Consider the following 17,636-nt stretch of genomic DNA (forward strand, 5'->3'; position numbering starts at 1 on the left):
TTCTCAGGTCAGATGATGTGAATTTTATGTAATGAAATACATCCTCACTATGTGGGCGTGTTTAAAAGCACGGGAACAAACTCAGCACCGTGGACAAAGAACAAATGTCACTTATACCCTATTGTATACTTCATTGACCCGAGTCCCCCAGGGACTCTACACCAAATCTCTCCACCAAAAATAGTGGATCTACAAAAGCGCCTTCATGGTCAATGATGCAAAATCTTAAAATCTAAACCTTAACGCTATACACTGAATAAGAAAACCAAGAAAACGTCAGTGCAAAGATGTCCAACTCACCCGGCAACAAGGTTGCGTTTACGGTGGTGAAGGCCGGGTGTGACCTTCTTTCCACTGTAGTGTTGTGCGGTACATAAGTACTGTAGGCCAGCAGAGCGCGCAAGTACTACTACTAACTAATGTCTATTACAACTGCTGTTCTAAATCCTTTAAATCGGCTAACTCCATATCATTATTACCAATAAGAGGCCCTGAGGTCAAGAAGCGACCTCGAGGTCGCGTGCTCGCATCCGCCTGGGTGACGGCAGACAGCAGACTGCTGGGCGAGCGCTGGCGCTTTGGCTCGGGGCGAGTCAGATCAACATATGGAACGTATGCACCACTACATCTGTGATGAAGAAGTGGGGCTTGTCAAGGGATACGCATACAAGTGTCCATAAAATGGCACCGTTCACTGTAAGAGAAAATGACCTCAGGTGGCTGCAGAAGTAAAGGAGAGCATGGAGACCATCCCTGCTGGTTTTAAGAATTAGCACCGCTTCAACCAAAGGAGCAAGTGTGTCACGACAATTACTGAAAACAGCTGCGGTCTATAGAGTCTGGTTGGAATTAAAAACCTGTGGACAGGCAGCTGGCTGCCCAAGCCGCTTGATTGGACTCTATAATGATAGAATAAAAGATCAAGTACAGGGTAGTTGTGAGACACATCGGGCCTATAGCGGTTGCAGGAGTGAGGCTAACGACCCACACCTGCCGTTGCTTTGTCTATTGAGACTCCATCCCAACATGGCTCCACCTTAGCAGTGGTGGGAAGAGTATTCACAAATACTTTTTTTAAAGTATCAATACTGCAATGTAAAAAAAAATCTCACAAGTGAAAGTCTGGAATTCAAAATTGACTTGAGTAAAAGTACAAAAGCGTTGCTAACTTGCTATCAAAATGTACCACAAGAAAGAAAGTAGGCTACTCATTATGCAGAATGACCCGGATCCGTTTCACAACCTTTCAAATGTATAAAATCTTTTGAAAACAGCAGAGCTTGCGTCGCATTGCGGCACATTTTGAGCTTATAGATCGGCTGTTTTCAAATGGCCGAAATAAATATAGGGCTGAAGTGTTTTGTAATAGTAATAGTAATAGTAGTGGAGTAAAATTGCAAGAGTTGCCTCTGAGATGTAGTATGGAGTAGAAGTAAAAGTACCTCAAATTTGTACATACAGTTACTTTACAGCACAAAGCACCTCAGTCCCTTGGCAACTCTGCTTGAATTCCTGACTCTGGTCCATGTGGTTTTCATGGACCATTTGAAGTAAATGTAAGTACATTTACTTAAAAGGATCCCTGGCTAATACGACAAAAATGCCTTAAAACATTATACTTGCCCTCTATAACTAAAAATATATATTTAAATATATATATATTTTTTCATATATAAAGAATCTTTCACTCAATAGGAACTGCTCCTGTCGCAATTAAGTTGATGATGTCATATGTCCATGTGGTCTAGCCTTATGGGTCTAGCCCTATGGAATGCATATGCTAATAAAAAAACAACTTAATACTTCCTAGGGATAATAATGAGCATCAAAGCAATATTTTAAATACGTTTTATTAGCACGTGCAATGCGTGCATTCCATATATTCCATAGGGCTGGACCACGCATGAACATATGACATCATCAAGCTTGCGACAGGAGCAGTTTCTGTTGAGTGAAAGATTCTCTACTTATTTATTTAAGATTACTAGATCTGCTATTTTCTTTTGTTTTTTTCCAACATAAAATTACTTGTCTTTTACTTCTACTGGATCTCTTCTTCACTAGTCCCTCCATAACGTTTTAGTCTGTCAGTATTGTCAGTATAATTAGTCATCAGTGAGAAAAGGTATAGCCCACAAACATTTTTCGTGATAGTTGTAGTTGACGAATAAACACTGCCAGAAAGACAATCACGATGATTGTCTGTCTTTGAATCTATATGTTTATTCATTTGATATGAAAAGGGTATCTTTGAAAGACAAAGAAGAGGTCCCGCACAGTGCACTGTCCCACACACTGACAATGAATTGTCAGACATTGTCTGTCCTGATGAAGGTCTACTAAGCGACCGAAACGTCGACCAAATAAAGAGCAAAAAAAAATTGGCAAGTGTCTGACAGTGTGCGGGACCTCTTCTTTGTCTTTCAAAGATACCCTTTTCATTACGTGCTCAATTGCACTACGCACCTGTCACCAGCCTTTTGGGGTGTGCATTGGCCTTTTGCGCTAAAATATTTATTTGATGTGAACATCACAATCACATTGCACAATAAGCACAATAAGTACAACTAGAAAAAGTGCCCTTCTGGGCACAGGTCTCCACCAGGAGGATAGGAATGTTTAGGAGTAATATAAACATGTTTTTTGTTTGTTTGTTCCAATCTTTGCCAATCAGGATGGAATATGGGAAATGGTGCAGATCCGTGTTGATCGCACGCATGCACAATCCACCTGTTGGTGGCGCTATAACAGGCCAATGTGAAATGGGTGGGCTATATTCCTCAGCCTAGTAGGAAAGTGCGTGAAAGATTTCACGTCAAATTGCACGCTGCGTTCATGATTTGAGGCTTTTTGTTCAAAACAGGCCAATCCTGCAAAATTTGAAAGCCAATGTTAGCCAATTAGGATGGAATATGAAATATCAGACACATCCGTCTTGAGCACATGACTATGGAGATACTGTGTAACGATTTGCGGGATTTTTGGACAAAATCCGGAGGAGTAATATCCAAAAATGTGTTTTACAAAAGTCGGCCTCCTGGTGGCGCTCTAAAAGCCAGATGTGAACTAGAGAGACTGTGTACCAATTTGCGCGATGTTTGGACAAAATCTGTAGGTGTACTGTGCAAAAACTTGTTTTGCACAAAGCGGCCTCCTGGTTGCGCTATAACAGGCCGTTCTGGAAATTTTGGGGCAGAGGTTCATCGTTGCCATCCAGGGAGTGTGTGTGCAAAATTTGGCATCGACCGGGTTAACGGTGCCGGAGATTAGCTGCTCACGGACACACACACGGACGGACGGACGGACGGACGGACGGACGGAGTGCAAAACATACTCTCCCCCCATGCCTTCGGCCTGGTGGAGACAATAAGTAGAATTTGTAGATGGGTTGCTTACTGTGTGTTAGAACGAGTGCTAGTTTTCACCACCTGTCCACAGGAGACAGAATGCATATGAACAAAGTCAACATAATGCATATTTGCCTCGTAAGTGCAGGCACAATGTGTACAAATGGAAATACAACCCTCGACCCGGTGTAACTGACAATACTACACACCTCATTTACTAAATTGATTCTTTAAATCCCTAAATTGAGGAATGATACCCTTGACTGCGTTGTGTGTGTGTGTGTGGTTGCATGGGTGCTTTCTATGGTAGTTAAGGGATTAGTGCTGTCCACAAACTGTTCCCATGCTCTTATTAAGATTGCGCGTGCGCACGGGCACACACACACACACACACACACACACACACACACACACACACACACACACACACACACACACACACACACACACACACACACACACACACACACACACACACACACACACACACACACACACACACACACACACACACACACACACACACACACACACACAGTTATCAGCCCATCGGCTTCCAGTTAACCCGAGCTCCTTGAAGTCAAGGCTTTAAGTAGTGTCAGGGTTTAATGCCACGCACACACGCGCACACACACACACACACACACACAAACGCACGTACCGAATATGATCCCAAGCTTCTCAGTAGCTCGTGGGATTGGCTTACAGATGACTGACAGCTCTTGGCCCCGGTCCCAAGGCCAGGTATGGAACACTGGAATACCTGAACAGGTGTCTGTGTGTATGTATGTGTGCGTGCGTGCATGTGTGCGTGCGTGCGTGCGTGCGACGTGCGTGCGTGCATGCGTGCGTGTGTGCGTGCGTGTGTGCGTGCGTGCGTGCGTGCATGCGTGCGTGCGTGCATAACAAAACTAGAGTATAAACACTATACAGTAGTTCAGGGTTCCAACGTAAGACTATAAACAAGCACTTCCTGTGCCATATACTGGCACGGCTCCAGCATGCAAATGTATTCACAAAACCACTATGATTATTATATGAACTACTCATGTTATCTGTGGCCTCAATCAAAGGATGCATTTAATCTGTTTTGAAGCACTGATAAATAAGAGATGCAGAAGTACATTAAGGGCTGTAGGTACAGTATCGTGCGACTCACATCACAAGGACGACACATATGAACCCTTTCAGCGCTAGCATTTAATGAAATATTTGGATCTAATTCACGCCAGCATTTTTTCCAAGCTTTAGTATCAAAAGGCTTCAATTGGCATTAATCAACAGCAATGGCGCTGAAAGTATTAACATTCAGTGTTTCTGTTTTATGCACATTTATTTTAGCAGGTTGTTTTTGTCCTGCTGCTCCCATGAACAGCTTATATAGGGATCCCTCGTAAAAGAGATCTTGTATTTTGAATGAGACTTCCCCACATTGATATGAAACCCCAAATTGATATGATTTAGGCCGCAGATGCCCCTTTGAAATGCATTTGTGAAATTACATGATTTTGTCTACATCTCGACAAGGGTGTTGCCGTACAATGGTGTTAACCCACAATGCTTTAGCCAAAGACCCCTTGGAACCAGTGGTGGAAAAAGTACTCAATTGTTTTACTTAAGTAAAAGTACCAAAACTGCAATTTAGAACTACTCCGTTACAAGTAAAAGTACGGAATTGAAAATGTACTTGAGTAAAAGTGCAAAAGTATCGCCATCAAAATGTACTTAAAGTACTAAATGGTAAATGGTGCATTTATATCCAAGGCGCTATACAGAGATTGTGCATTACATTCACCCATTCACACACACATTCATACACTGATGGCAGCGGAAACCATGCAAGGCACCAACTAGCACATCGGGAGCAATTAGGGGTTCAGTGTCTTGCTCAAGGACACTTCGACAGTAACTCTGGGGGAGCCCGGGTTTTAACTGGCAACCATGCGGTTACCATCCAGGCACTCATATACTATAGCCTACCCCTGAACCACCGCCGTAAAAGTACTCATATTGCACAATGTCCCACTTCACAAGTTCAAAATGTGTACAAAGTCTATTGAAATTGCAGATCAGCTATTTTCAAATGGCCAAAATGTATAGGGTTGAAGTAATTAATTAGTTGTTTTCTAATCTAAATTGAAATCTCCAAAGTAACTAGTAAGTTTTCAAATAATTGTAGTGAAGTAAAAGTACAAATTGTGGCTCTGAGATGTAGTGGAGTAGAAGTAAAAGTAGGCCTACTGGAAGTTGGAAATACTCAAGTAAGGTACAAATACCTCAAAATTGTACTTAAAGGCAGAGTATCACGCTGGCATCTACTTTGTCTGAGTTTAATTATGACAAAGTTGTGATACTATTCGAAAATGCAACTATAAGGCTCTATACAGCCTGTTCAATGCTGTGTGAAGTCGGGGCGGGCTAGTGGCCACTGCTATGAAAAATCCCTCCCAAAACGGCGTGTCATCAATAGTATCTCCCCTACTGTACGTCATCCCATTAGATCCCATGTTAAAAGCCCCTTGGGATTGCACTATTTTAGCGTCTTCTTAATGAAATAAATAAATAACTTTTTTGATTACCATGACCAATGACATGTCTGCTATACTCTCTGGGTGTAACTAGTGAAATGACTCTGTGTCTTATGGAGGGTTTTTTTTTCTCCGCATCTGACCTCTCTATTCTTGTGTTTGTGTGTGGCTGGAACAGTGACACTATATTCAATTAATAGTGGACAGGACAGGTAGAGGCGTAGACTATTAGCCTATATATATGTTTTTAATTTCCTTTAAAATAAATGGGAGTTAGCGAAAGAAAAACTTTACGCTGTGCAGCACGCAGACTGCAGTGGCAGCCTGATTCGCGACGGTCGGGCAGCGGGGCACAAGGATGATGGTGATGATGACATGACTCTTGTTTTCTGTCTGCTGCTCGACAAAAAGCAGAATAAAATACAGAACGGTATCGCAGACTGTTACGGTTTTATTGACGTGACATCATGACCCAAACGGGGAGGATGGTGTGAAGTGGGCTGTCACCCCCCGTCACCCCCGTGGCCGGCCGGTTGTGTGCCGAACGAACGCTGATCATCAGCGCGGCAGTGAATCGATCATTGTGGAAGAGGCAGAAGAGGGTGTGGGTCAACTGGTCAAGGATGAAAGTGAAGCGACTTGCCCCGTTTTGTGTGCATACTGTTTAGTTTTTATGCAGTGTATAGAGTCGCGAATGGAGTGATTCTAATAGTTTAACGGAGCTGCATGGAATAAAAAAGGGGGGGGAAAACCGACGAACAAAAACTATCATGTTTTAGACTTTATTTACACAGCCGCGGCTAATTATAGCCTAGAAACAAAACATTACGCATCAATTTATATGCCTAAACAAGCTTGATAGTTGATACACTTCCGAGGCAGAAGCAGACGTGTGTTTGTATGGATGGATGGATTGATTATAGTAGGCTCAGAATTAGATAATTCCGAGCAGAATAATTCATACAAAAATGAAAATGGAGAACCCTGATAGTCTTAGTGCTAGTTTCTGTGAATAAGTAGTTTCTGTGAATAAAAATGTCAATCAATCTTGACTTGAACATTGTCCATAGCAAAGGCGCGTTGTGAAAGCGGAGCTGTGTTCACAGAATTATATTTCTTATATTGTATCTTACATCTACTGGCTAACTATACTTTGGACTTACTTTGGACTCGTTTTTTTAACTGGACCTCCTTAGGGTTTTTTTTTATAGATATGCATCATTAGTAAATTTCCCTGCTTCCCACCCTTTAAGTACAGTACTTAAGTAAAAGTACTTAGTTACTTTCCACCACTGCTTGGAACCCCCTCATCAACGCTTGGGGCACGGTCACGGACACGGACCCCATTTTGAGAACCTTTGGAGATACGGCGCTTTGAAACTCGGGTGATAATGGAGGCTCGACGGAGCTGGATTTAAAAATCACTTCACCAGCATCGCTGCTGGTGAAGGAGGAGGTCCACACGAGCAAGAGCAATGCTAAAAGGTAAACAGACGGACGGCGGGATTAAACGGTTGTCTACGCTTATACTCGTAGCTGGCATAAATAGGTCCCAATAGCCTAGCTATGTTTATAAGCGTAGATGGCAATGAAATAATTAACCACTTAAGCCTTATTATATACTGGAATTTTGGAAAATGTTTTCTGCTTTCCATCACTGCCGCACTTCGATAATGCCTCATAATCAATACAATACAGCAGTGGTTTTCAACCTTTTCTGGATCAGGGCATTGAAATTCTGTAAAGAATTGTAAAATGTATTGATCAATCAAACGATTGTGCTGCTGTGGCTTGGATCAATGGAACTAGTATATACTTTAATTACTATAGCATTGATCAGATATACAAGCTCATAGCCTGTCACTTCGTGCCGCTATGAGCTTGTAGATGTGCTTGAGTGGTGCTAGCCACTCCCATACACAGCTTTGTGTGTCCCTGTGTCTGTCCGAGCACGGACAGCTGAAACACCGCGCTAATACCACACTGTTGAGCAGTGTCATGCACGCATGCACACAGGCCAGGGAGGAGGGCTTGTACAGTACAGTACAGTACAGTACAGTACAGTACAGTACAGTACAGTACAGTACAGTACAGTACAGTACAGTACAGTACAGTACAGTACAGTACAGTACAGTACCACTCACTTCAGACTGGTCTCATTTTTGAAAAATCTTTGAATATTTATATTTTAAAGCGAAAAGATTTTATGCAAATCCTTGCTATTGTATGGGGTCCCTGGACCAAAATGTTTTGAGATCGGGGTCCGGGGCTAAATACATTTTGGTGGTGCTTGACATGAAAAAGTTTGAGCAGTTGTTCAGAAAACAGACTGTTTGCGCATTTGTTTTTAAATACTAAAACTATACTAACTAAACTATAAGCTATATCAGGGGTGGGCAACTTTGATGATGGAGAGGACCACTATATTTCCACACTCACTCCACACTGCATCTCAAATCCTGATTTTTTTTTGTTTTATATAATTTCAAATAGTTCTGCTTATGAAAAAAGACAAAAACATAATAATACTCGCGAGTCATGTCAATCAATCAATAATATATCAGGATTAAGCTGCGGGCCGCATTAACTGAAGGAAGGGGGCCGCATGTGGCCCCCGGGCCGCCAGTTGCCCATATGAGCTATATGCTGTAGAAGTAAAGTGAAACCAGGGGAAATAAAGAAGTCAACCCCAGGCTAACCTGGGCTCTGAATGGCCACATGAAAGCTAGTCGACACAAAAGAAAATGAGGACTCTAAGAATGGACTTATAACCAGGGGTGGAAGAAGTATACTCACAAGTAAAAGTATCAATACTGCACTATAGAAATTCTCTGTCAAGTACAAAATTCAGAATGTACTAGTACTTGAGTAAAAGCATTGGCATCAAAATGTCCTTAAAGTACCTAAAGTAAAAGTGCTTTCATTATGCAGAGTGTCCCGTTTGATGTTTTCAGCTACACAAGCTTGTGAGCTTGTAGATTGCCTATTTTCCAACGGCCGAAATGAAGACATTATTTATGTTTTGTAATAATAATCCAAATCTATAATGTTGAACTGGTGATTAAAGTTTTCAAATAAATGTAGTGGAGGAAAGGATACAAATGTTTGGATCCGAGATGTAGTGGAGCACGCAGAAGTATAAATAATTGGAAATACTGCTCAAAATCATGTCACTCAAGTACAGTAGCCTACTTGAGTAAATGCACCTAGTTACTTTTATGCCCACGGGACTCGACTCGGCAAAATGTTTTAGCGCTGCGGCTCGTTGCCGTCACGGGGCGGCCCGACCACATTAATTATCAGCATTAAGACGTGTTTTTTCCAGACAATCATATTTGGAAGTGGCTTCACAATGGCCCGAACAGGTAAGGTGTCACGCTCGTGGACAGGTCAGCGGGTCGCGCGGCCACGCCACACCGCCGTCCCCAAAGGGATGAATTACTTCATTTTTCTTCTCTTTATAATTAAGGGAATAATAGAAAGTGTGAAAGAAAGCCCTATTGAATGTGACATCAGATATGGACGTAATTAAAGCTGTTTAGCTCTCTTGCGCACTTGCGCTGCCAACAAAAGGACCCCGCTAGGGACAAAAGTGTGCATACGCATGTGTGTCATAATCTGTCCACGTGCATGTATACAGGGCCCATGAGCACATACAGTCAGTGCAAGCACACATGCACACGCATGCACGCACTCACGCACGCACACACGCACGCCTTTTTCCCAGGTCATAAATCACCTGCTGCAGACCTCAAAGAAACCTCAGACATTTCACTTTAACCACATAACTCTGATGAAAACCTGCGTGCGTGTGCATGTGTGCATGTACACTCTGGAAGTAGGCTACCTCCAATGCCAGCAGACCTGAGAACAGAGGGAGGGAACACGATGACCTGAGAAAGAAGACAATAGTAAGACAATATATGAGCTTCTTATTCAACTCAGTCTTATTAATACTGGGAAAACTAACCCCCGGGCCCCTACCTGCCCCTCTCTCTCTCCCTCTCTCTCTCTCTCTCTCTCAGCTATCTTCAAAGGAGCAGCATACATTAGTGTCACTGTACGAAAGCTTCCAATCAACAGTGTTTTTGGGGGAAAACAGTCAGAGTGATTGCAGTTCTTTAGGGAGTGTGCGTTCGTGCATGCGAGCACGTGACACCTGCAGGCCAAAATGAGCATTCCACACACCACACATTTTCTTGAGAGAGCATCCGTCCGTACACAAATCAACTATAACGTGGAAAAACAAACCGATGCCAAAATGCACTCCTGGTGAAACAAATCACCAACGTGTCGGCTGAGCATGCAGGCGATCACGTCCAAGCACTGAAAGCGCTGCAGATGACAGTAAACAGCTAGTGTGTTTTGTTTTGCGACAGTGCCATGTATCTGAGCTCAGTGACTGCTTCATATGGGCTAAACGCTGTGGTTTCATGCAGATCTCCAAATTCATGTGGCCAGTTAGGCCTGAGGCCGATTCAATTTTCTTTTTTTCTAAATTCCCCATGAAACAAAGATTTGAGTTTAAACGTTCGCTCTGAAAGAATATACAGGTATATATTAAAAGATTTGCGCCACGTTTTCACGATTTTTCAAAAATAGCAGATCAAGCTTGAAAAAAAAAAAAACACCAAAAGGTGTCATCCAGAATGCCAGTTGTCTATGACGTATACCTATGATGTATGAGGGAAGGCGAATTGGTGGGTCAATTGTACAGGTTTACAGGACAGCATTAAACAAAATAAATCACAACAGCAATTGTGAATAATAAAAAAAGGTTAATTTCAATTAAAATCAAATTCATATAGACTTGAGGCTATGCTACTTTGGGCATGTCATTATTGTAGAAACATTTTTCCACATGTAAAAAAATATATAATTAAAAGCCATTTTGTGATAGGGGGGGTAGCCAGATATGATGAGAATCCTTGGCATGTTAACATAATAATGATAATAATACATCACATTTATATAGCACTTTTCTTAAACAAAACAGAACAAACAACTTTATTATTCTGTTTTTGTTTTGTTGTAAAGCGACTTTGGGGTTGACGACAGTCACAGGGTGTGCCAATGTATCGATATCGTGATACCGGTCATATTGCAATATATTGTATATCGTCCTCCCGGAAATATCGCACTATATCGAATATTGTGATATTGATTAGTTACTAGTAGTAGACTAGTACCCATTGTTGTGGACAGACAAGTGGTGGACACGTTGTAAAGTTGCAGTCAGTGCATGTTTCACTGTTTGGAGGAGGCAAGATTCATGTACTTAATTGGCCAGTTTGTGACAAAAAACCTGTGTGAAGTGAGGGGCGCTCCAATCATACATCATCTCAATCCGGCCAATCACAATTTGTGTCCTCACACACCACCTGTTACACAAACACTCAAAGCTGGCGATTCATTGTCAATGGCATTCAATGTTTGTGTTAAGACAATGTTTGTGTTTACACAAACCCTCAAAGCTGGACACATACAGTATACCCTCAAAAATCTTGTAAGATTTTGGAACAAATACATTAATCCAGATTTTTGTCTTTCATGGTGATTTTTTCATTTTCAGTTACAGATATTGTGATATATCGACAATATGAAATTAAATCATTATCGAGGGCCTATAATATCGCCACAGATATCGTATTGTATCGTCCCAACCATTCAGGACAGGAACCCACCCTCGTAGCTTGTAGATCTGCTATTTTTGAAAATTTGTGAAAATGTGGCACACATCTATAGGTTTTTCAAAAAACGTTTAGGATTTAAAATACTTTTTTTGTAAGAATCGGCCTCAGTCCTAAAACGGATTAGACAACATGAACCTCTCCCTCTCATCCTCCTCACCATGCAGTCTCCTTCTTTCATCTCCTCTCCTCTCTCCTATTTTACTGTCCCCATTTCTTTCTCTGAATAAAAATTTTCAGAGCAACTCTCTCAAACACACTTCTATGCCTCCATGGCCCTAATAATTTTGTTCTCACTCTCCACCGTTCCTCTCTTCTATATATCTCTTGTTCATCCCTTCCCTTTCTACTCCTTATTTTCTCTGTCCACCTCCGCACGGTGTGTCTCTCTCTCTCTCCTCCTCTTGCTGACAGCGAGCAGACCCCCTGCTGTGAGGCTCCCATTACAGCTCCCCGGCCTGATTCCCCCCCCCCCCCCCTCTCTCTCTCTCTCTCTCTCTCTCTCTCTCTCTCTGGAGGAAGATTTTATGATTATGATGACGGAATGATGATGATGACGATGATGGTTATAGGAGAAAGATTTGTCTTTATAGTTAAGGGCCACACACACGAGAGAGACTCAGAGTAGAACCGCTGCTCCTTCGCCTGGAAAGGAGCCAGCTTAGGTGGTTCGGGCATCTGGTTAGGATGCCTCTCGGGCGTCTCCCTAGGGAGGTCCTCGAGGCACGTCCCATTGGGAGGAGACCCCGGGGCAGACCAAGGCGCAGTTGCAGGAAACACATCGACTCACTGGCATTGGAACGTCTTGGGATCCCCCAGAAGGAAGTCACTAATGTTGCTCTGGAGAGGGAAGTCTGGTGCCCCCGCGACCCGACTACGGATAAGCGGTTGAAGATGGATGGATGGGCCACCTTTTGTAACCAGATCTTATTTTTATTATGTTTGGGAGACAAGAAAAACTTTCCTGGGGTTTTTACGTGGGTAATATGTTTTTAGATATTTCATATATTACCCACAACCCCAGGAAAGTGTTGAAACAATGAAAACTATACAAAGCACTTTGGACAAAACCTCTTAAGTCCATTAGACTCTCAAACTGTCTGCAAAAGCAGCTATAACTCCACCACCTCTCCCCCTCTCTTGCAAGTAAATATATAAGGTCACAACACGAACTTTGATGAGGCAGCATTAAAAAAAATATATATATATATAAGGTTTTCTTCATTTCCAAAAAAAAATAAATATATTATACAGTATAATATATTTAATTTCCTGAAAAATGAACATTTTAGGTGGATTCTCCCCGACAGCGCGCAGAGAGAGAGAGAGAGAGTGCACTTTGCAGGTCCACGGGGAGGCCAGAGTTTGTGTGTAGAAACTGTGCCCTGCAGGCGTGCTATTGTGCACGGCCCCATGGGAGCTTTTAGTTCACAGCCTCTGGTTATTTGCAGTCCAGGCAGGTGGGGGTCACCCATCCTAAATTAATACAGTAAAATGCTAACCCTTTAGCCACCCGCTGCAGACTGGGAGAGGCTGAATGCAGAGGGAGGGCGGGGAGTGCATGTGTGGCGTCTGTGGTGAAAGAGGTCAAAATTACGGTTGACACACACGCACGCACACACACGCACACTAATGGGAACAAAGTGCAGAGAATGACAAATAAATTCTCACCCATGGATTGGTCAACTAGATTTTTTTCACATATACTGCCAGGTTGTGTTTGGCTCATTTTTAGGGTGTTTAACATAAATATACTATGTGATTGACCAGTAGTCTGAGAGAGAAGGATGAGGCTGGCAGGGCACTACGTCAGCCTCTTGAGACAAGTAAATTTACTCTATGGGAGCCAACCCAGAGCAAAGCCAGGCGGGGAAAGAAGTCGGGATGCACGATTAATCGGTAGCATAATCGGAATTGGCCATATCAGCCATAAAAATGCCATATCGGTATCGGAATGGTCAGAATTGGTATCGGTAGATATGACCCTGCAAATAATCGGAGATCGGATATCGGTCATAATTTCATAATTGTGGAAACAAGCGCACCACCTACCTAAGTAGGGTTTTTTTGCCATTCAGAAGGCGTTCCTGCAGCATATCTTCCGGATATGATGATGATGTCACACACGTCACATACCCTCTGCACTGCAGACGACCCGAGGGAGTACTGTGCCTATAGCGTTGAGTAGGTCCCATAGAAGGTTGTCCAGAACATGACGAACCGACCGAGTGTGCTTTTTAATGTTTAATTCTAGTAGTTTAGTAGTAGCTTGAGCAAATGTAAAGCATTGTATGAGTTAATATTTAGCACAAAACAAAATAGTGACATGATTGTTTCGGTAGTGACAAAATTGGCAAAATTGTTTATGCTTTTTAATGTACTTAATTCTAGTAATTCTAGTAGTTTAGTAGTAGCTTGAGAAAATGTAAAGCATCTTATGAGTTAATATTTAGCAAAATAGTTAAGTGACTATGGCACCGCATTGTGGTCAAACATCAATTTAAATGTATTTAATTGTGGAACCACCTACATAAATTCTTAAAAATGGTCTGTACAGGGAGGAAAAAAATAAAAATAAGTATCTTTATTCGAAGGTAAATGTTTATGTTTCGGCAGTAACACATTTTGGGAGAGGAAAGATATTCCTAAAAATTATTAAAATGTGTCCCTTAGATCTGGTGCAATATGGTAAAAGTTTTTCCAAAATAGCATACAAATTTCACACAATTTCCAACTCTGAATTTGAACCAATTCGGTAGAATGGCCCATATGTAGGCATATGAGACTGGCATTTTGCCAGTTCCCACTTGTAAAAGAGACGCAGTCTCAATGTGCTTTTACTGATTAAATAAAGGTTCCGGACCAGTTGTCCAGCACAGCCAATCTGACCGCTATGGATGGACAGAACAACTTCAAACTCTGCATGCGTATATAGTGGGAAGTTGATCGGATCAGCTGATCTCCAAAAGATATCGATAGAACTGCACGTTAGGCTTTGGGGTACACTGATGGCCTAGAAGACCATGGTTTTCAACCAGTGGTCCGGGGACCACCAGTGGTCCTTGAGAGGGTTCCAGTTTGTCCCCATGCATCTGAATGATGGAGAGTTGGTAACCAAATGGACCCTTATAGATGCATCAACTCTTAAAACTAGAATAATAGTTATTTTGGTCAACGTTTGCCTGTTATCTCTCCTAATGGTATATCGGATGACAAATAAATAATGGGCCTTGACATGAAAAGGGTTGAAAACCTCCTGGCCTAAAGACGGCATGGCCTAAATTCCATAATTGGGCATGCCTTGACACAGAACTCCATATATGGTTAAGAAAGACTGACTCAAATCTCCATGAATGGGCATAAAAGGGACACAGCATGCCGACTGACGGGTATACAAGGTTATTGCATATTTGACATGTTTTACCGACACAAAATGTTCAGGCAAATTTGGAAACTGCTGAATAACTATATGGACAACATTGAAACGAAGGTGGAATTAAGTAGGAAAAAGGTAGCCTATATACAGTATATACTACTTTGTATATGAAGTTTTAAAAGAAACTTCAAATGAAATGTGTGAATGTGTCTGAATTCTCCACATTTACACGAGTAACAACGTATACATGTGCATGTAGTCCATGCACTCTACCTGGAGTATAGTTGTTGTTGTTGTACGTGTGTGTGTGTGTGTGTGTGTGTGTGTGTGTGTGTGTGTGTGTGTGTGTGTGTGTGTGTGAGAGACTACCTGATCAGATGATTACTTCTAGAGCAGATAAGTGGATGAAATGGAGACCCTGTTGACTGCTGTTCAGGGTAATCAACACACGCACGTGCGCACATACACACACATGCACACGTGCACACACGCACACAGGCCTCGCCACACTGTGCCAGATTGCATTACTTGTCCCCTTTCATAGGCCCATAATGAGATCATGGTAACAGTAAACGGGTGGAGGTGGAAGGGCCTGGACGGACACTTATGAACGAAGCCACGCTGGCCTTTCCTTTCCTCTTTTTCACTTTACTTTGCAAAGTAACACAAAACGTGAACGCTCACAAGTCACACGCAAGCACGCACACACGCACGCACGCACGCATGCACGCACGCACACACAGACACTCAAAACAAAAGAGACAGATGGTTCAAGAAAGACAGAGAGAGTGATAAGAGAGAGGGAGAGAGAGAAGGGACGCGGAGGGATGGAAAAATCAGACTCGTCTGAAGTGAGTGGTGCTGTACTGTACTGTACTGACCTGTACTGACCTGTTGCATGGTCTGTCTTCTGCCCCCCCCCCCCCCCCCCCCCATGCAACAAAGTTGCATTGTGTCATCAAACGACGTGCGACACAACAGAAGAGACCGGACACACCGAGGAGACAGCTGTGACTCATGTGTGAATGAGGCCGAACTGAACAGAATTAGGAAGCGAGGGAACACACACACACACAGGGAGAGAAAGAGACAGAGAGAGAGAAATCAGTCTGTGTCAGGTAGGTTCATTGTGTCAAGTAGCCCAAACACAGGCGGGTCAGGTTGCAAAGGAGGAGAGAGTAACAGGAGATCTAACGCACGGCGGCACCGCACACTATCACACAGGACTTAGCCTTATCCCCCGACCTGCTTCACACACACACACACACACACACACACACACACACACACACACACACTCTACAGAAAAGCACACGCCTGCATGCGACCACATGCACTCAAGCATGAAAGTCTATGCCAGGAGAGGTTGAATATGTCAGTGAACACACTAGTCACAACATAGGATTACTAGCATCCAAGTTAAAGGTGTTTATTTTGTCGGATATATTTGTATCTGTGTTTGTTTCCATCCACACGAATAACATATCACAGTCTGTTAAGTTTGAGGAGCATCTTATAATTCTATAATCCATCCGTTCCATTTCAGCCGTTTGCACCCACAGGCTGCCCGACTAGACAGTAATATGGCCAGGGAATGAAAACATCACAAATATAGAGTGGGGGCGAAGAGGGGAATAATTTGATGTCTTCAAAACTCGTTTATTTTTCCTACAATTAATTCCGCTGGTTGCCTTCGGTTAGCACAAGCTGATGCAACGGTTCGCAAGAGACAAGGAAAAAGACTTCTCACTTCATCTTTCAGTTCCATCCATCCATCTTCTCCCTGTCACCCCCTGCCACCAGTGGTGGAAAAACTACTCAAATGGTTTACTCAAGTATCAATACTGCAATGTAAAATGCACTCTGTTACAAGTCGAAGTCCCGAATTCAAAATGTACTCAAGTACAAAAGCATCCAAATTGCAGAATGTCCCCAGTTCATGTATGAGAAATCATTTGAAAATAGGCAATCTACAAGCTCACAATGCGTCGTGATGCGACATTGTGAGCGAAATGTTTTGTAATTCTACCCACAAAGTAGGCTAACTAGTAACTAAAGTTTTCAAATAATTGTAGAAGAGTAAAAGTACAATATTTGCCTCTGAAATGTAGTGGAGTAGAAGTAAGAGTACACAACATTTGACCTACTCAAGTAAAGTGCAAATACCTCAAAAATGTACTCACGTACAGAACCCATTCAGGACGGTTTTAAGCATTATGTTATACTTTAGCTATTGAATAGTAAGATCTAGTAATAATAGCAGATCTGCAAGCTCATAGCGTGGCACCGAGTGCCGCGCTACAAGCTTGTAGACCTGCTATTTTTGAAAAATCATGAAAATGTGGCGCAAATCTTTGAATATATATTCTTTCAGACAACGTTTTTAGCAAGCTTCTTGGATCTGGCAGCGTCAGGTTAGGGGGTCCCAGGGGAACAACATATTTTCAGATGGGGGGCTCGGCGGCCAATTACATATCATTCTGGGGATCATTGACATGAAAAGGGTTGAGAACCACTGGCATAGAAACATAGGAGTTTTTCAGAAAACTGTCAAGATTTAGAAGACGTTTGTAGAAATGTCCTCAGGTATAAATGGGGTAAGTACAGTAAATTACTTTCCCCCGCTGCCCGCCCGCCCGCCACCCCACAGAGTTAATTATTACCGTGCTCCTTTGTCTCAGCGTGTTTACACAAC

The sequence above is a fragment of the Protomyctophum parallelum genome (genome assembly GCF_964188405.1).
Source record: "Protomyctophum parallelum genome assembly, chromosome: 23".
Taxonomy (NCBI): Eukaryota; Metazoa; Chordata; class Actinopteri; order Myctophiformes; family Myctophidae; genus Protomyctophum; species Protomyctophum parallelum.